This window comes from Canis lupus, chromosome 33 (genome assembly GCF_003254725.2).
Source record: "Canis lupus dingo isolate Sandy chromosome 33, ASM325472v2, whole genome shotgun sequence".
Taxonomy (NCBI): domain Eukaryota; kingdom Metazoa; phylum Chordata; class Mammalia; order Carnivora; family Canidae; genus Canis; species Canis lupus.
The window spans coordinates 27,291,152-27,311,464 of record NC_064275.1 but is presented as its reverse complement, the minus strand read 5'-3'; the positions used below and the strand labels follow the sequence as shown (position 1 = coordinate 27,311,464).

Here is a 20,313-nt window from a genome sequence, read left to right as displayed (position 1 = left end):
ACGTTTTAGCATTTTTACCCTTTGGGATGAGGCATTCACAGACTTCTTCAAGTTCCAAAGATTCTGAGGTCTGGTGGTTAAAGGAATGAGCTAAGATATTTGCCATAACCGCACTCATTAAAGAGCTATATTCAACTAGACTATAGACAATAAACTCTTTTTTTTTTTTTTTTAGACAATAAACTCTTAAGGAAACTTTGATTGGACCTACTGATACCGATAACCCACAAAGCTGAACTTAGAGTTAAAGTTAATGAATGCAAATCATTAACTTTAAGATTAATTAAATTAATCTAGGCTAATTCTTTTAAGACTTCCAGAATTTCAGGTTATAGGGAAAGTGTGCATCACCATTCTCAGGGAGACTTTATCACACATCTCAGCTTCTACCGCTGAGATACAAGTTAGTTCACCAGTGGATAGTATAGCCTCAACCATCCTGGTGTACACAGGTCAGTGCACCGACAGTTCCAGTTGTGGGAAAGGGCCCTAGTCTGGCGTCTGGAGTCAGGTACAACGTGGTAAGATTGGCTGGCTGAGCGCCATGCAACTCCGGGCTACCCGCTAGGGAAAGGCGTGAGAAGTCCATTCTGAGTGTCCACCAAAACTGCAGAGAAGCATCAGGATTAGGACTGAAAGGAAAACTATCCCAGAGCTCCCCTCCGAGGTTCACCCAGCAGTCAGGTGAAGGACAGCAGCATTCTCTCCACTTGCTTCCAGAGGCTTCTGCAAGCTTTACAGAAATCAGTAATGGGAAAATAGGGCATAGCAGAGGAAGTTGTGCCACAGCTAATACTGCAAAGACGCGAGCTTCTCATAAGCAGCTATCTCTACCTAGCCTCAAGTTTTCCGGTTGCCTAGGAACAGTCACAAAGCATGCTGGGAAAAGTGGCTTAAGCAGCCAGGTGCAGCCTCTGTGGCCATCAAGGCCAATTCTTGACCCAAGCCTGATTTTACTCGTCTCTCTGAACTTGCATTTGGCTAGAGGCCTGGGGATTTCCCCGCTTTGCACATGGTAGACACTCTCTGGGAAGGGAAAAAATTAATTTGACACAAGCAATCAATCCCACTGGAATGTTTGTGCACACTGAGCCAAGCAGAAATGGATCCTAAAGGGAGCACTTCTGGGAGGTGATGGGAATTTTAATGCTGAAAAATGATACTGTGTCAAGAACTCAGTATGATGGAAGCAGCACACACATTTGCATCCAAACCGTAAGCAAAAAAAAAAAATAAAAAAATAAAAAAATAAAAAAAAAAAAACAAACCGTAAGCAGCAGCACACACATGCACACAAGCACATACATGCACATACACAGGCATGCAGACTTACCATCCTCATGGGAGAAGATGTCTGGGTATATAATTGTCCAGCCTTCGGTCATTTTGTTTATGTTTTATATTCAAAATGTTTAAAGAAGTAGAAGAATGGAGCAGTGCTAAACCCCATCACAGTAGAAAGCTCTAGTAGCTTGTGAAATGTTCCTCTGATTCCAATGTATTCCCATGGTGCCAGGCTTGGTGAAAGCACCATCATCCTTTACCCACAACCCGAGCCAAAACCCTATTGATTGTCTGAGACTTTAACACCTCTTCAACCTTAAAATCTACCACCATTACAGCCCCCATGTCATCCATCAGCTCTCTTTTAGTAGTTTCCTAACTAGAATTTTCATCTTCAATTTTGCTCCTTCCAGCACCGTACTGGCCTAAGTTCTAATTTTTATTCCATCACTTCAATCCTTTATGATCTTCCACTGCTTACAGGGTAGAGTCCAAAGCCTGGAATGTGAAAATCCAAGATCTCACATGCATCTCCAGTCCCTCTCACCCTATAACCTCTAACTCTCCATGACCTTGAACAACTCTCTGCCTTTGCCTGCCCTTCTCCCTCTGCCAGGAACACTCCTCCCTCCCCACCCTGTCACTCTGGATAATGAACTCTTCTTCCAATTGCCATTCAAGCACACTTACTCTACGACCACCACCACATCTGCCTAAATAGGCTTCCCTACTCCCCAGTTTGTGTGCTTGCATTCCACTAGGATAGTCACATCATATACCTAGAATGCTTTCAGCGTGCTGTTTAAAAATGGCATGTTTCCCTCTATCAAAATGTGCGTTCTTTGATGGTCTAGAGAATGTGCAAAAAAGGAGAACGGATTCTGGGTGGAAGGAAACGTAGAAAAAAGCCAACATAGCTGCCTAATTACCTAGTGCCTCCATTTGAGATGATGTAGCTGGGCTGGGTTTGCACATGCCCCAGGAAAGGGAGATTTTGAATTGCTTTCACCATCTTCTCTATCTGACTCAAAAGAAGACAAGTTCGAGGACATGAGCTGGCAGGAAGATCAGTGAGTTCGTCCCCCACCCCATGCCTTGGCAGAGCAGCTCTGATGGAACCTTAAGGAAGGCATTATCTAGTGTGTTGAGGTACATCTCTGATTATAGGGTTGGGATCCAAAGGAACAGACTGAGAAAGTGCAGGCTTTTCCACACAGGCCCAGAAGTCCCAGAAACTTGGGTTTTCAAAAGACTCTAAGGGCCAAAATAGTTTGAGGCCACTACTGACCACCAAGATGATTCTCCCCAAGGAAATTAGAGCCTATCTTCACCAAGCAAGGATGCTGGGTTACCTATGAGCTCTGACACCAGGTGGACTGACTAAGTAGTCTCTAGCTGCAGAGACAAAAAGCCTCAGAAGGATGGAAAGTCCTCACAGAACCAGAGCATATATGTCCTGACACTACTTACCTCCTGGTTTCTATCCCTGCTGGCTTCTCTATTGCCCAGTTGGCTCAGAATGCTATAGATGCATTCAAGACCACGTGAATAACTCTTATCAGTCTCAGAGAGGGAAAAGGATTTACCAAGCTTATCAATAACAACACTGGTCTCCTGGCACCCAGCCCACTACTACTCTTTCTACTTGGACCTAATCATCTGGCACCATCATTTACCTGCTTTTTTTTTTTTTTTTTTTTTTTGCTCTGTACTTTCCTGGTCCATCTGATCTACCAGTCTCCCAGCTTCTGCTACCTTCAGAGAGACCAGAGTTCCCATTTTCCTTGGTCAAAAGAGAAACACTGCTCAGAGCCACTAGGGCTATTTGAGCCCCAGAGCCTTGGAATGGAAACATTATAAAACACGAAAGTCTTCCTGTGCTAAAGAGATGAATTTTAGTTAAAAACAGCAAACAGATCCACCATGGAAGCAGCACAGCAACGAGCCCTGAACTGGACTTTATTTCTCTATGTATTTATTATCGATTTAAATTGATCCCACTTACCATGGCCTTTCTATAGAACATATGTTCGTGGAAACCTAAGCTGATGCTAATGGAATTAGCTTTATTCAGAAAAAGCAAAACTGACTAGAACTGGCCATGTTAGGGTACTGAGGAGATCGAGAAGGCAGATCCAAGCAAGCTAAGGGGACACGAGGCCCAAGAAGGCCTGTAAGTCAAACATCAGTCCTGTTTACCAGACTGAAACACTAACCTCCAGGAAAGCAGGATGAAGCGGTGCGGCTCTGTATATAATCCACTGCCACCCTTTCGCCTCCTAGGACTTGGAGCTCCTTGAAGACAGAGGCTGTACCATACTCCCCTCCGCACCACAGAACAAGAGACGACCGCAGTGCTCACTAACTGCTAGCAAGAAGAATCTACATCGTCACACCCGTGCTTGTTGATGTGCACACACACATATGCGTATAGATGGAATCCTCATGAAGACAGCTATAGAAGCTCCATGTCTAAACTTTTCTCCCCAGAGTTATTGGCTAATGCTTATTAAAACAGAGAGTGTGTGTGTTTTTTTTAATTTCACATGTCCTTACGTATAATTAATCTCCCTCTATTCTTGCCAGAAACATCTATTTACCTCATGGAAATTTAGGTTAGTTACAGCAGTAGACAAAGAGAAAGCATCAATGTTCAGCTCCTGACATCCAGGGTAGGATTCTTTTGGTATGCAGCTTGAATTCTCAAACTCCTATGAACATATCAAGATCCAGACTGGGGGAACTTAATGGTTGAGATCACTTTTTTTTTTTAAGATTTTATTTATTTATTCATGAGAGACACACAGAGAGAGGCAGAGAGAGACACAGGCAGAGGGAAAAGCAGGCTCCATGCAGGGAGGGAGCCTGATGCGGGACTCGATCCCTTGATTCCAGGACCCCAGGATCACAACCTGAGCCAAAGGCAGACGCTCAACCACTGAGCCACCCAGGTGCCCGTGTTGAGATCACTCTAAATGAGAGGTAAAGAGTACTCAGGACATGACATAAGAGAGATTCTTGGTATGAGGGAAGAATCAAGCATCAGAGGAACATAGGAAAATTTCAGTTGAGGAAATCAGATGCCAGGGTCTTGGCCTCCTCTTATATGCCCACCTCAATGCCCAATTGGGTTTTAGGGAGGCAGCTTTAGAAGATAATGTCTACGTAAGTAGAAAGGCACCAGAGATCCTAAGACCACTTCTGAGGAAGCAGTGGGCCCCTAGGAGAATGCCTACCAATCAGTCACACGCCATGATCCACATGGTGTAGAGGTTAAGGGACAAAAGCACACACTGGCCAAGGTGACTACCTACTTAGGTGAGGCAGGTGTAGAGCTTCTGACTTCTCACAGTTGGCACTGAGTGAGCTGGGGAATCACCTATTACTTTATTCCCTGGTGATGGTACTCAGAGGTCCTCGGAGAGTCAGGGATCAAAGGCCTGAGGTCAGATCGCTGAGGCTACCACGTGCAGGGGCTTTGACTCCATAGGCAAAGAGTCAGAATATGAATGTTAGTGCTGAGTAGTAACATGATACCCCAAAAAGCAGGACAGGTCTAGCAACACCTTTGCAAATACCAGTACAAGGATCAGACCAGACCAGTCATTATTTAGTGGCTTCAAGCACCATTCTCTCCCTGCCCCCACCATTACCATCACAAGTTCATGTGTGCATCTCTACACACCCAGACTCCAATCTGATGAGAAGTGGGAGAATGGGAGAAAATTTGAGTGACTGAGAAATTCACCTGAAATAAATAATCATCAAAAAAAAAAAAAAAAAAAAAACCTAACCCAGGAAGAGAAAGAAAAAGAAAAAAAAAACTTAATATGCTATAAATTAGTCAAGTTGGAGTAGGGTCTCATGAGAAAGATTAGCTCTACATTAGAAAATTTAAAAGCTACATTTTCTTCACACGTCTGGGTAATAAAGAGTAATAAGGTAAACCGGGCCACACTGTCACCCATCAGAAAGAAAACCGCAGCCGTTCTGGACACTTAGATGAACCACTCTTCCACTCTTACACACACGCTTCTCTTCCAAAAACAAATGGAACATATCATGAAATGTTTCACTCCATCTCCGGTGCTGCCAATTTCCTACCAAACATGAAAAAATGTACAGTCCTCAAATGCAGTACGGGCTGTCACTCCCATCCAAGTCCCCCAGCTCATCTTTCAACCACACTCAAAACCAAGGGAGAGCCCAGAGAAAGGCAACGGACAAAAACTCCTTTCATGTGTAGTCAGCAATTTTGTTTGCCCAAAGCATTCTCCTTCTAGTATCTCATTTTATCTCATACTCTTCTTATGAGGTATATGGCAGGACAAGTATGTTTACCTCTTTCTTCCGATGAGGAAACAGAGGCCCCATCTGTAAAAACGGACGTGTTAGCCAGCTTGGCCAAGTCACAGAGCTAATTAATGAAGGGCAGAATTGGAAACCAAGGTCTCTTGAATCACATCCTTGGATTCTTCTAACCAAACACAGACTATGGGTTTTGCACACACAACCTAAAGCACTTCCATACCTGTGGTATTGGAATTAACTTTCACTCAAGCCCACAGAATATATGTGGCTTCTTAAAATTTTTATTATTATTATTAGATTGGCTACTTGTGACTGCAAATCTGGCTCCTACATCACTTCAAGGCACAAGCAAAAGAGGCGAATGCCCTGGTCCATTTATTTAAATGTCACTAACAAAGCGTCCTTAAACATTACATAGAAAGTTACCCTTCAGAGGACAGGAACTGGCTGTCCTCCCTCTCTTCTGAGGATAAAAGCAGAAAACCGTCCTGAACCTACAGTTGTCCTACAGTCACCTTTGAAAAGGATCAAATAATGGGTGACCCTTCTTGCTACTCTTTGGACAAAATAATGTCCCAGATCAAACACTGGTCCACAGAAAGGCTGGGTTATAAATGTCCATCATTAGGAGAATGGTTAAATAAAACATGGCACATCCATACAACAGAATGTAGCACAACTCTTAAAACAAATGAGGTAGAGTTACAGGTACTGACATGGAAAAATGTCCGTGATTATAAAGTGATAAAAGCAAGTCGCAAAATAACAGGCATAGCACAATTTTCCTTTTTGTTGAATACAATAAGAAAGCAAGCTATGCATTTGTATAAACACGTACTTGTATATGCAATAGGACTATATATCTGCGGAATTTATCTTAGCATCAGTGAGGAAGAGGGAGAAAGAGCATTCACTCTTGACCACAGATACTGTACTTTTCTTTCGCATAACTATTTTTGGCAGCACGTGTCAATGCCTTTACCCCTCCCAACAACCAACAGATCCTGTCTTCCTATGTTATCCCCATATAAAGGTTAGTTGGCTTATGAATGTCTTGTATTTCATACATTTATAGTAACTGGGGGAAATAGCTGCATTTAGGAAAAAGCCTACCACCTCCCAATATGTTTTTCACCTTAATTTAATGATCAAAAAACACACCATGGATCAAAGGAGAGAGTGCCCTTAGGAAACAAGACCACAAGGAAATAATCTCGAATTAACAGACAGGGGTTCTCTCTGGGTGATGGGATTACAGTGGCGTTTCTATCCTTTACAGGCATCGTATTTTCCAAATACTCTACGGTGAGCCAGCATTACTTTCATAATAGGAAATTAACTTTAGGATAAAAAACAAAATGTTCTATTAAAGTATACCAAAAAATCAAATCTCTCTAAATGAAACCTTATTTACCATTTATTATTTATTTAATTATCTTTTAGCTTATAGACAATAAGCACTATTAAATGAATCAATGAATGAGTGAAACTACCTTTCTGATTGATCTCCAATTAGCCATCTTTTCCTATATCAGTCCTCACAACTCAACAGGACCATAAACTCTTCAGAAACAAGGACCATTTGCTCTCTCTCTTTAGGAGCACCCTTAATATCTAGCATGATACTAGGCACATGGCATACACTCACTTAATACTGATTAGTTAATCCAGTTGTGTGATTTTTCTCTGACCCGAAAAAAAAAAAAAGAATCACCCACCCAATCACATTTTAAAAGTCTTTGTTCAAGTACAATTTTTTGTATGCATAAAATTGCACTCATTTTCTCTGAAATTTCAAAAACAGATCACACCTGTGATCAAGAAACAGAACACTACCCGTACTCGCAAAATGTCCCTTCAATTAACAGTTCTTTTTTCTCCTTACTTTTACTACCAAACTTCTGGAACAGTGGTCTGTCTTCATTTTCACCACCTCTTCGTCTGTTTCAGCCTCAGCACCCCCTCTTCAATGAGTCCCACACCCATCCAGCGGAGGCTGTTGATCCTTCCATACTTTCAGTACGCACTCCTCTTTATGGCACTTACTATGCTACACCGTGATCGTTTGTTTATGTGTCAGCCAATCCCACTAGACTGTTACTCTCCTGTGGGAAAGATTATTTCCCACTTGTTTGTGTACTCCCAGTGCCTGGGAGTAGGTATTAGGTGCACTTAGTAGGTGCACAGCTGGCATTTGACACTTGAAAGAATGAGTCCACTCACTGAGATCTGATAGTCTGCTAAAATTGACCAGTGCTTTGTCTAGTTTTCATCAAAACTAATAATGATATTTAGCTGTCAAAACTCAGTGGTTGGGATCCAAAAAATGGCGAAAATTATACTCCTCCAATATTTGGTTAAGCATTCTCTTCATATCCAAGTATCTGAGCACGTTATGTGACAATGCTCGGGGATACAGAAAAGAGACTTAACATCTAGCACCCACCCTCCAAATTAAAGCTGTGACATAACTCCCAATGGCACTCTGTCCTTCCATGGCCATACACCCAACATGGAGTCCTGCCAATCTTTTTCCCCAACTGCTTCTGGAGCCACTCCTCCCCCTCCTCACAACCTCCTTTCCAGGACAGTAAAAAGTCAGAGACAGAAATCCCCCAGGAGACTCCAGACTCCTCCTCCCAGCCCCCTTTTGTCACATCCAATTAACCATCTGCCAGTCTCCCGGGCCTCCTCCTAGGCCCACTGTCCAGCTGCCAACTCAATACTGTTTCCCCACCCCCATAGATGCCCATTGTCCCTCGCTGCGGGGTAAGAGCGTAAAAGGCGGGGATTTTAGCTACATTCCCAGTCCCTGCCTGCCATGCCCTGGAATAACTATAATTACAAGCTTAAAAATTCCATCCTTATCTATCTCTGCACTGTTAGGGAAGGGACGGGAAAAAGAAGCTACTGAAGAATCATAATTTTCATCATTCAGAAAATAAAAAGGTTCATCTAGCTAGTAATATGATTATAATAGATGTGTAATATAGTCATGCAATTATATTCTATTATTAAAATGTAATCCCCTTTCTATTACTATTTATAATATGTACGTAACTATCATAATATACACTATATCTCTAAACATCAAGCAATTCTGAGAGGTAAGGATGTTTTTTACCCATTTTACAGATGAAGAAATGGAAGCTTAGAGAGGCTGTATAACTTACACAAGGCCACACCTGTCAATTCCTGTTCTAAGACTAAGATTCTGGGACTGAGCCATACCTAAGGGAACTCCCACCTCCTCCTAGCCTAGGGACTCTAAATCCAGTCCCATATGGCCCACCTTATGGTAACGGCAGCCCCTGGATTCCTACTCCCCCTCGCCCTGGAAGGCCATATAAGACCCCTCACTTGATGACACTCTTGGGTTTGTCCCTAAAATGAGAGCCAGAGGAAGTGCTTTGGGGCCAAAGGATGGGTGTGCTCATTGGCATCTTCCCTATTGTATGAAGGGTCCCTCCTCACAGAGAAGAACGTACAAGGGACTCTCCCATAATCCCTACTCTGCTTCCTCTTTCTTCAAGGACCTTCTAGAGATATTAAGGAAACTGGAAATTCAAGAGTACCTTCCATTCCTGACAGAAATAGCGCCTGATGGCCAGGCATGGACCCCTCCTCAGGAAGCTGCCTGACATCTTCTTGCATGGGTCTACCTCCCTCTCTCCTCCCCTCACTCACCCTCCACCCCAGAGACTAGCCTCTCTGCCTCAGGCTCTGTAGGAGATAATTCTGCAGACCCGACCACAGGCTGAAGAAAATCCCACCTCCGCTTGCAAAAGGAAGCCACCAGCACTCCTAAAGAGATTGCTAATTTGGGATCTCCCAGCCGGCTCCCCAGCTTCTCTGCCCAAGGGCCTCCTAGGGCCATACCACCCCAGTTCATCCATTTCACAGCTGCCCTCAGCTTCAGTGACCCTCCCCAAGCACACCACCGGCAGCCCCTGGACTTCCGACTAGAGGACGCTCTCTCCACTGGGGCCGTTGATCACCCATGTTGCACCCTCAGCCAAGGTCCTTTTCCAGCCAGCTGCCTTACTAAGGTCTGCCTGCGCCACCTCTCCCTCTGGTCCCAAGGCTCACCCCTCTGCCGACCTTGAGATCCACCCCTCCAGGCCCATCCAGGACCTTCCTCCATCCATTGCTTCTCTCTTTCCTAAATATTCACTCTCTTCCTCATGCCTACCTTCTTCCTCCTCCCCATCCCTAGGTATTCACATATCTTCCCTACCTAAAAAAAGCCTCCCCTCAACTGCTACCCATCTCCAACTACCTCACTATTTTTAACCTTCCCTTCACAGCCAAACCTTTCCAAAGAGTCATCTATATGCACTCCCACCGCTTCCTCCCATCCACTGACTCCCATTCCCCTTGCAATTTGAATTCCACCTCCCTTACATGATTGAAACTTATTCAAAGGTTACCGATGATCCCCCAATTTCCAGAACCAAGGCTGCGTGCTCAGTCTCCATCTCCCTCCACCTCTCTGCAGCATTTTTCTCCAAGCACTCCTCTCCCTTGGTTCTCCTCCAGCCCTTTGCTGTAGGCTTGAGCCTACAGCCCTGTCCTTGGCCCTCTGCCCTTAAGTCTGTATATGCTTTTCATTTATTATCTCATCTATTCTGATAGCTCCAGCCACAACTTCTTACAGATATCTCCCAGATCTGTATTTCCAGCTCTGGCCTCCCTCCAAAGCTCCAGATTCCCTTCCTTATCCGCCTACGGAACCAACACCTCCCCTAGCTCTTTCACTGACACCTGAAATGCAACATGTCCCAAAGTAAACTCCCAAATCCTCCCTCTCCTCCTGCCTCCCTATAGCTGCTCCTCCTCTTCCTAACTCCTGCTTTTCATTTAAGGTACCTCCGTCCTCCCAGTCACCAGGCTGTAGGATGTGGAGTAATCCTTGATTGCTGCCTCTTTCTTGATGCCTCTATATCCAAGTTGCCCAGTCCCATAGACACTATGTCCAAGAGGTCCCTCACATCCACCCCCTCCTCTCCATTCCCACTGTGGCATCTCAAGTTCAGACCTGCCTAACCTATCACAGTGGTCTCCTAATCCAGCACTGGCCAACAGTGCCTCTCCCATTCCAATCGACCCTCCATAGGGCTACCAGATTTCTCTTCCTGCTCATGTCACCACCCTATCCAGAAATTTTTAGTGGCTCCCAGAAGAAAACTGCAGATAAAGACCAAACTCCTTGGCCTGTCATTCAAAGCCCTTTATGATGGGGAAGCCCAGTAAATGTTTGATAAATGTAGCAATCAATCAACCTGGTCTCCACCCCCTTCTAAGTTTTATCTCTCATTGATCCTCCACCTGCATCCTCTGAGTCCTATCAAGTGGACCCCTTGAAGGCCCAAATATGCCATGGGTCCTCATACCTCCCTCTAACACTGTTCCAACCTGGGAACACAGAAAAGCGTGTCCTCCCCATCTAGATCCTACTCCTCCCTCCTTCAAGCCTCGGCTCGGCTCGAAAAGTAACCACTTCCTTGAGAGCACAGCTCGTCTGCCACTTTCCACTCTCCTACCTGTTTGTCCCTTGCATCCATGTTTTCTAGCTAATGTCCAGTTAGTTCCCTTCTAATAACGCTCTGGGCAGAAGGGGAGGAGACAAAGCTAATTCTCCAACAGTTTCTTCTTTACTCCCTTGCATTAGTTCTCCTGTCCTCCCAGCTGATTCTTCCTGTTCCTTCACTCCTCAGTAGACACGATTTCAAGGAGCTCTATTGATCCAACAGCCCTGTGGCCGTCAATCATTTCCTAGTTATTTTGCTGCCAGTCATTCACACACAAAGGAGTGGCAGGAGGAATCTGAACTGCGTGCAGACAAGAAGGAGCAGGAAAGGACTGATTCGCTGCACCCACCTGAGGCTTGGCCGAAGCAAGAACTCCATTCTCACTGGGCTCCTCCAGAAGGCACAGGGCCATGTGCCAGGGTCTGGAGGGCTGGCGGTGGGGGGGGGGGGTGTGTGTGTGACATCATACACTTCTGTGGAGAGGGGAGAGAACAGGAGTGTCCTGACCCGTTGTAAGAAGGGTGCTGCAACCAGTCTCTTTGGGAAACCAAACTGGGAAGCACTGCTTTCTTCCTGGACTGAAAAGGTCCCATAGAGTTCAGATTAAATAAAGTCATGCTTGTCAGAAGAGGCACTTACAGTAATAGAATGCTCGATTTAGAAGGAACTATCTACATGTATTTGGATAGAACTCTACAACTTATAAAGACCTTACACATACAGTATCTTGTTTGAGTCTCTCAGCAGTCGTATGCAGGAAAGAGGAGAGGGGGCTATTATCCTCATCTTATACAGATGTTAAAGTCACTTGCCCAAGTCATTCAGAGAAGTAGAGTGCAAAGGGGAGCGTTCACCTCCCGCTCTCTTGCCTGACCTTCTCAGCCTCCTTCACAGGCTTTACCTTTCTTTCCCACTCCTTATAACCAAGGGCTCCCTGAAGGGGCGTATTTATATCTATCTCCCTTCCTGCTCTATATTCTTTCTTATAATGATGTTATACACTCCCCTAGTACAGTACACAGCTGCAGCAGGTACCTCATAAATATCTGTCAAACAAATGATTGAATGAAAGAACAAAAGACAGCGAAAGCCCAAGCCTAGCCTTCTGATTTCAGAACTCCATCACTCACTTCTCTGGCACCCTCTCCCACCCCATGGCAAAAGCCCCCCATAACTCCCCTCCTGGAGATCCCCCAGCCTCTGTGTAAGCATTTTCACTTAATTAAACCAAAAGGAACAACAGGGGCAGCTAGGAGGTCTTGCCCTACCACTGTGTGTCAGAAATGGCTAGATGCTCTTTTACACGTTTTTCCTATTTAATCTTCCCAACCTGTGAAATAAGCATGCTTAGTCCCATTTTTGCAAAAGACTGAACATGAGAGAGATATTAAGCAATGTACCCAAGATTCCACTCCTTTGTTAGTGCCACGCTATCTGCTCCAAAGCCCACGATCTTCTGGCTATACCAGCATTTCTCAATCTCAGCACTACAGGCACTTGGGAGCTGAAAATTCTTTATTATCCTGTGCATTATAAGATGCCCAGCAGTACACTAGACCTTGACCCACTAGATGCCAAGTTGTGACAATCAAAAAACTGTCTCCAGGGGATCCCTGGGTGGCTCAGCAGTTTGGCACCTGCCTTTGGCCCAGGGCGTGATCCTGGAGTCCTGGGATCGAGTCCCGCGTCGGGCTCCTGGCATGGAGCCTGCTTCTCCCTCTGCCTGTGTCTCTGCCTCTCTCTCTCTCTATGTCTATCATAAATAAATAAAAAAATAAATATTTAAAAAAAAAAACCGTCTCCAGATACTGCAAAACGTTCCCTGGGGGACAATATTGCCCCCAGTTGAGAACCATCACTGGACTATATCATACTGCCTACCTCCAGGAGCAGAAAGAAGTTTGTCAAGTAAAAGTGTTAATTCTCCAACATCCGAGAAGGACCCCTTGTTTCATCTGTTCTAATGTTTTACTGATATTTACAGTCAGGGAGATATTTATCACTTCTCATCTCATTTGTTTCTACAGCTTCAGTTTATTCCAACACCTCTTCCATTCCCCCAAAAGATTATCAAAAAGAACTGGATGGAATGTGCCAATCATCAAGTTATTGACAACTGGCAGCACAGGATGAAGCAAAACCTCCCAAATCTTATGGTGTGTTTAGAAGTCATTGATATGTTCTAAAATATATTAATGTAGAAACAGAATGTATAAGTACAATATTAGGAATGTTAACAGCATTCCGTCTCTGGAACAACAAAGTCCTCTCAATACTCCCCAAGAAGTTCCTAGAAAATGATGTGACCCAAAGTCTAACCCATGATGGGTGGAAGTAAAAGAGAATCAAAAAGGAACAATAAACATTGAATTAAGCATCATTCTGGATCATCAAGCATGTGTCAAAATGAGATGTTTTCCTTTGATGCAAAAGAACCCCTCCCCTTCCGTGCCTGGCATTGCACTGATGGAGCGGTGATATTTACTCAAAGAATTGAACACAATAGGTGTTATTCCAAAATAATATCTTCTTGATGATCTGGACATGATGATATCCAGTTCCTCTGTCCAGGTGGGATGAGGTTATCATCTGAGAGAAAGGTTTAAAGAATTGTATAGTGAATACCAATACACCACCACCTAGATTCAACAACTGCTTATATTTTACCATGTTTGTTTTACCTATGTTAGGAGGAGGTGATTTGTTTTTGTTTTTGTTTCTGATGAATCGCAAGCTTTTTAAAAGATTTTTTTTCCTTGCCTGCAAAGAACAAGTAACTTCAGTAGGGGAGACAAGCCTTAAATATAAAAGAGCTAAAAATGAAACAATACCACTAATGAAGTGAGAAAATGAGCATAAACAAGTGAGTATTTTTAAGAATTCAGAGAACACCGTTGGTCCTGTGAGCTGTCTTCACAGAAGAAGGGGGGTGCTCAAGTCTTTGAAGAAGGAGTTGGATTTGGAGAGTAGGGGTACAGGGGTGGATGATGCCCTTGGGAAGTGAGAAGAGCAGCCTGGCTGCAGCTGAGCTATGAAGTATGGACTTGACCCTGAAGACACTAGGGAGTTACTGCAGGTTCATAAACCAGGCAGCAATGGGATCAAAGTAGTGCCATCTGCCTGCAGGTGCCAATCTGGAGTGGGGGTGAGAAAGCACATTCCAAGGCCATGGGCAGCATAACAGGCTCCGGACTAGGGCAGAGACTGTCGACAAACAACAAGGGCTGATGATGAAAGATAATCCAATAGGAATGATTTCAGGAGAAAAACTCCTCACAGACAATACCAGGTTTTAATTATCATGACTGGGAGAGGGGAGATGCCTCTTACAGAATTAAGGAAGACGGGAGAAGGAGCTAGTGTGGGGAGTTGGAAAGACATACCGAGTTGAGTCTGAGGCTGGCTAAAGTCCAAGAGGCAGCAAAGACTCCAGTTGAAACTGTCTGGACTCACAGGACCAAAGCTCAACAGCAAGACAGACGCAGGAGATACTTCCCCATCAATCTCTTTTCCCTTATCCTCCTGTTTTTTTTTTTTTTTTCCTTTCAGTCTCAAAAGAGGAGTTTTCTCCTCTGCTCACCAAAATGAAACTCTTTATATTTGTTAAGGAACCTACTTTTGTCTCACCTCTGCAGGTATCCAACTCAACAAGTCATGTAGCGTCTTTAGTGTTCCCTGTCTATAAGCTTTCTCTCTTCTACCTACAAACCTCTTCTGACTCCCTGGCAAAAAAAAAAAAAAAAAAAAAAAAAAACACACACACACACAAGCAAACAAACAAAACAAAACCCCTCCTTTTCTTGCTAACATTCCTTCTGACTGGCACCCAACCTCTTTTTCCTTTCACTGATAAACGGTGCAAGTAAGGGATTCCTACCCACAACCCCAAATCCCTACTCTGATTGCCTTTTCTGATACTGCGCTCCCAAGAGCTCGCAGTGGCCCTGTTTTCATCACATTCAGTGAGCACTCTTCTTGTCCAACCTGTCTGCAGCCTGTCTTCACATCAGAACCCGTGCAGACTCCCTGGGGTCTCCAGGATCAAGTCTTCTCTGTTGCCACATTACAAAAAAGGGTTCCCACCCCCCACCCCCACCCCCGCCCCGAATTCTAACTTTAGTCCTTCCCCTTCTTCCTCCACTCCTTCCGTCTGACAGCCAAAGCTTCAGCTGCATCTAGCCTTGACCCAAAAGGCTGCCAAGTCCACATCACCAGTCTGAATCTCTTGCCTATGCTTCTTAGTTTCATTTTTCCCACCAAAAAAAAAAAAAAAAGCTTCACCTGGCTGTCCAGTTTACCACTCCCAAAGCCAACCTTATTACCTGCCCTGCAAACCGGTCTCCAACCAGACGGTTTCAGTTGACACACTGTGAGTCCTCTACACTCTCAACCCAGCTACTTCCCTTTCCTCATGGGCTTACTTTTCTTCTCTCCCCGATTGCTAGTTTGTCAACAAAATCCCACATTTCTGCCTTTGGAAATGTCTCTCAGAGCTGTCCCTGACTCCCCATCCTTTTTTGCCACCAACCTAGACCAAACCCCCTCCCACTCAGCTCTGAATCACTGTCCTTTCTCTCTGGATTCTTTCCTTTTTTTCTCCACTTCATCAATCATATTACCCCCAGATTAACCTTTCCAAATACCACTTTCATCAGGATGTGTCCTTGCTCAAGAGCCTAAAATGACTCCCTACTGGCTCTGAATCAAACCCAAACCTTCTCTTGGGCTTCCCAGACTCTCCCTATCTGGTCCTGCCCCACTAGCTATCTCTATGTCCCCTTCCTCCCTAACCTACCCCTTATATTTGATCAGCCCAGGAACCTCACTGTCAATGCCCCCAAACCCCTGTGTGCCTTTTGCCCAAGCGGTTCCTCCCACTCTCCAGCCCCTTCAAGGACTACCTTTGATTCTACTCCATCTATAGTTCTGTCAACTTTTTATCTTATAGAACCATAATGTTTACCAATTGATTAATCTCCAAGTGAGCAATAATTGTCAAACCTCTTTTCAAAGTTTTCCCAGGTCAAAGACCACTTTGAATATTTCTTTTCTATTCCACAGCACCCTGGACAGCAGAAGGCTCCTAGTAGGAGCTGGAAAGTCCTTGTTGGTTTTCTATTCCAATTGGTTTCTTTTCCCAGTTCCTATATTTCGCCTCCTCTACATCAAAAAAATGATTGATAAAACTATTATTGAGGTTTAGAACAGAGAATTCCTAGGACGACAGTATGGAATCCACCAATTTATAAGAGTAGTGGGCTGGGTGTGCGTGCCCACTACTCTTATAAATTGGTATAATTGCAGAGACATGATTTAGGGAATCAGCTTAATCAGCTGGTGAAGAGAAGCGAAATACCAAAACAATCAAGGGGCCCAAATGACAGAATTAGAAGGGGGCATGAAACATGCCTAATTAGAAGCACAAGAGTCCAGGGTTTTGGCAAAGCAATCACCAGTTCGTCCTTACATATGCAAAATTTTCCACCAGGATGTAAGGGGTAACTTTAGTGCTAGGGACTTTGAAAATGTGTTTGAAGTTTTCTCGGTTGTTCAGTTGAAGAAAGGTATAATCTATCTGGCCCACCAGGTTCAGTGCTGTTCCATGAAGATGGAGAATGAGAAGGGAAAAAGTCACAAAATATGGCCTTATTCCAGGCTTAAGAATCCTCAGCATCAGCCCAGGCTACAAACTAGAGGGGGTAAGGTCAGAAAGCAGAGCCTGGAGGACCCAGTTGGGGGATGGGAGGGAGGCAGCCCTAGACCTCGCCCCTGGCAGCATACACCCCCCCACCTGCAACTTGTTTCACGTCATCAGTCATTTCCAGCCTTATCCATTGAGAATTTAACCTTTCTCTGATTCTAAGTGCACATAAGACCTACCCTCTCTACCCCCCCCAAAAAAAAAAGGCTACCCAAGAAGGAAGGAGAATATCCTCAATAGGCGTCCCACAGGAGACAGACCCCAGTCTGTTATTTATTCTGTGAGTTAAGCCAGGGCTAGAAAATGTAAGCCACACGTTGTGTTTTGAAAGGCCCTGGGAAAAGTAACACATCGGACCATTATAGGCCATTAGCACCATTAACACTGTGTGAAATTATCAGGCCTCCAGAAACTGAACTCAGCTCCAAGGGCCTGGGACAGAGAATGGACAAGAACTAGTATTTAGATGGGTGGGAAGGGGAAGGAGGAGTGGTTGCCAAGAGGTGAAAGTGGGGTCCGGATAGTGAAGGTGAGAAGGCTCACACTCCAAGGGTTTGTTTTTTTCCCCCTTAGAGCTAAGGGAGACTTTGGCCAGAGATGGGAGGCAGCAGAGGAGGAAGGGGGGGCTGAAGGGGAGCGGATGTCAGGGGAGACCTCCTGATGAGTGTTTCTGGTTAACATTAGGCCACGGAACCTTTCTCCTAGATGCCAGGTTATAAACTTAGGTCAGGTGCCTCTGTGGAATCCATGCTCTGGGTCCTGGGCAGTGTGTGTGAGTGTGTGTGTGTGTGTGTGTGTGTGTGTGTGTGAGTGCATGGGATACAGACTGATGGAGGGGGTGAGGAGTGGATAAGAACCGTGTAGAGAATGCAGGTTCGGGAAGAGGAAGGAGAGGGAGAGAGAGGCAAGGCTGAGCCCTGGCAGGCGGGAGAGGATAACAGAGCCTTCCTCTGCTTTCTCCAGGCCCTGGCATCCGCTCCTGCCCTCCAGTTCTTTCCTCTTCAGACCAACCAGAAAAGGACCATATGGACCAATCAAGTCTCGACTTTTAAAGCCACAAGTCTACCCCACAAAGCACCCCACCCTCTTCCCTAGAGATGACCTCTAGGGCGAGGCAATGAGATTAGGAAACAGATGGATGTGCGGAGAGCCTTCAGAGCGAACCTGCCCCCTGACCCCGCCAGCTCACGTCCTCCAACCCCACTTAGGGAGACAGGGGGCAGATGCGCCGCGGCCCCATAACTTATCGGGACTCCTTGGGACAAAGATTCCAGACAAAATGGTTGCAGACGTGGGAGACGGGGCACGGGCGGCAGCCCCAGGTGAACGCGAGGTGGGGAGTCGCCGGCCACAGGTGGTGGGAGCCGAGGGGGGTCGGGATGCGCTCTGGGCAAGGGGACCGCGGACCCGGGGCGGGGCAGGGCCCGCAGACAGCTGTAGACACGGATCCCGAGACTCCAAATACCACAGGCCGGCGAGGATCCAGTGGGTGTGTAAGAGGAGGACGCTAACTCACACTTCCAGGAAGGAGGGATGCTCGTGAGAAGCTCATCCGTTCCCAGAACCGGGGGAGAGGAGGACACGGAGGAGGGCGGAGGCGCCCACCGCCCCGGAGCCCCGTCCGCCTCGCTTGGGAGGCGCCCCCGGCCCGGCACCACCACCACCGCCCGCGACCGCCCCCCCCCCGGTGCCCGCCAGCGCCCCGGGCGCACTGGGGGAGCCGGCGCGGGGCGCGGGCGCGGGGCGCGGGGCGCAGGGGCGGGGGGGCCGCGTCGTCCCATCCGCGCGCCCCGGGACCCGCTCCCGCGAGTGGGCTGAGCCCCCCGCGCGCCCCCCGACGCCGGCCGCCGCGCCGGGCCCCGGGTCTCCGCAACTCCAGCCCGCCCCGCGCCCCGGCCGCAGCCCTCGGTCCCCAAACTTGTCCCGCGCCCCGCGCCCCGCGCCCCGCCCGCTTACCTGTCCGGAAGAAGGCGTCCACGTCCGAGTCGGCGGCTCCTCCTTCCTCCGCGGCCCCCTCCGGGGGTTCATGGCTGGGGGCGGCGGCGGGCGGCGCGGCCCGGGCGGGGGCGGGCGCGGGCGCGGGCGCGGGCGCGGGGGCGGGGGCGGGGGCGGCCGGCCTGGCTCAGGCGGAGGCGGGGGCGGGGGCGGGGCGCGCGGCGGGCGGGGGGCGCCTGGCCCGGGCCCCCCCATGGCCCCTCCCGCGGGCGCTGGCGGCTGCTGTCCGGCGGGGCCGCTCCGGGCGCCCGCTCTCCCCGCAGCGCCGGGGGCTCCGCTCCGCGCCCGGCCGCCCGTCTCTATTGTTCAGCCCCGCTCCGCTCCGCTCTTTATTTTCCCTCCTCCCGCCCGCCCTCCCCGAGCCTCCCCCCTCCCGCGCCGCTCGCCGCCTCCCTCGCCCGCTCGCTCGCTCGCTCCCTCCCTCCCTCCCGCGCTCCCGCGCTCGCTCGCTCGCTCGCTCGGGCTCCCCCTCTGGCTCCCGCCGCCGCCGCCGCCGCCGCCGCCGCCCCGGCTCCTCCCCCGGCCGCGGCTCCCCGAGTCGCCGCCAACAATGACCCGCGCGCGCACCCCGCCCCCCCGCGGAGCGAGCCCCGGGGCGGGAGCCGCGGTCGCGCACTGCGCTAGGGGAGAAGCCCGCGCGGAGGGGCGGCCGCGGGGCGCGGGGGGCGGGGGCGACTGCGGGCGCCCCACGGCCCCCCCGTCCCCCGCCCCGGCCCGGCCCAGGTGTGCGGCGGAGCCCCGCGCGCCCCCTGCTCGGTCCGCCCCGCCCCGCCCCGCCCCGCCCCGCCCCGCCGCACTGTCCCCTCTCGGCCCTGACAAAGCCTCCCCTCCCGAGCCTGCCCCCTCTTCCCCACCATCGCGCCTCAATTCCTCCCCTTTTCAGCCCGTCCTTCCCTCGTCCCCCCCTTCAGCGCCCCTTTAAACATCCCTGCCCGTCTCCGTGACTCTTTGTCCCGCTCGTCCCTCTTGCGGTGTCTCCCTGCCCATCTCTCCCTCCCACGGTCGCCCGTTTTGTCTCTGTCCTGTCTCGGGACTTGGCCCGCATCTCTGAGCTCCCCTTGGACAGCTGTCAAAACTCCCTAATCCCCGAGGGGGCCTTCTCCGGGGTTTTGTTCCTTTCCCTCGTGTGAATGGAGAGATCCAGTTGGCCGGGGAGAAAGGAGGTGTTACAGCAAGCTGAATTTCAATTAAAGTGGGGGACAGGGGCCAGGGTGGAATGGGGCTGACAGCAAAAAAGAAAGCAGATGCTGTATGGGGTAATTAATGCAGTGATTGTATTGTGCCAATTGGTTTTTAAGCAATAATTAAACAATAATTAGCCAGGATTCTGTTTATAGTTCTAGTGACTGCAGAGCCTACAAAACAGAGGCTCTTTAGACCTAAGTACTTAATGTGGTGTGGGGAGGTGTTGCTGCGGCCCCATCCAGGCAGATGGAGACGCTGTGGGCCCCACCTAATGTGTTAAAACACACCTAATAGCAAAACCAGGCC

The 20,313-nt window shown here is 48.0% G+C and overlaps 1 protein-coding gene across 1 annotated transcript in view; it reads right to left on the bottom strand.

The window, feature by feature from the left end:
- The window catches only part of KALRN (kalirin RhoGEF kinase), a 659,950-nt gene extending 641,082 nt beyond the window's left edge, over positions 1–18,868 (bottom strand). The window contains exon 1 of the mRNA XM_035710078.2: positions 18,784–18,868. The gene's annotated coding sequence lies outside the window, so the exon portion shown is untranslated. The remainder of the gene's footprint in view (positions 1–18,783) is intronic.
- Between the last annotated feature and the right edge of the window lie 1,445 nt (positions 18,869–20,313).